Here is a 1,039-nt window from a genome sequence, read left to right on the forward strand (position 1 = left end):
TTTATATCATCACAGTTTATAAAATTATGCATGCTGATATAAATGACTCACTTATCTTGAATTAAAATCATCATAATCATAAGAGAGTAAAATATATCGGGTGAAACATTTGAGTCATCATAATAAACCTCAATTCACTTCCATCTCAATTCCAAATCATCAAAGCAATCAAATCTCATAACAATTCTCTTTGGAATATATGTTCATTAAATTTTTCAAAAACAATGACTTTCTCAAACTCAGTCTTTCAAACAAATATGTTTTCATCTCAGATAGAAGAATAAGACTTTTCATATTAGATAGGAGAATACACAAAAATAGTGGGAGTCTCTCATAACCAACATAAACCATGTGAGCTACATGGAGTCCAACATCCAACCCACATTGGGGAGAACTGTCCTATCCTTGCCATCGGAGTAGGAATTTAATCTTTTATTCACTAGTGATCACTATATATAAATTAGCCTCATGCTCACAACCTACCGGGGATGTAGTTCTAGGGAAGTGCCAATCCTGCTATACCTCCCCCTCGATTCTAAATACTACTCCCGAACTTAACGCAGATCTTTTCAAAAGAAAATTCACTAATAAACATTTCAACAATTCTCAACGGGAGCTATCATGCTACCCCTTTCATAATAAATCAATAAAAGTGGATTTCTTTTCTCATCTCGGTTTCAAAAATAACCCTTTTACAATCAAAAGGTCAAAGCTTCTTTATCATCTCAAATTATTTAAACTCAAGGTATTTATAACACATGATTTTCTCAAAATAATAATCTCAAATAGGGTTTCAAAAACCCATACATCAATATCACCATAAAACCTTTCAAAGTTTCATAATTTATGACATAAGCACAAAAATAATCACTTAAAACTTAAAATTTCAGCTTAATAATCATACATCTTGGTAAAGAAACTTAGCTTTGGGATTCAAATCTCATTGTGCTTATAGCACATAATTTCTCAAAGTACAATCCCAATTAGGACTCAAGGTCTCATACATCAAAATCATATTAAATTTTCTCAAGATTCATGC

This window comes from Capsicum annuum, chromosome 1 (assembly GCF_002878395.1).
Source record: "Capsicum annuum cultivar UCD-10X-F1 chromosome 1, UCD10Xv1.1, whole genome shotgun sequence".
Taxonomy (NCBI): domain Eukaryota; kingdom Viridiplantae; phylum Streptophyta; class Magnoliopsida; order Solanales; family Solanaceae; genus Capsicum; species Capsicum annuum.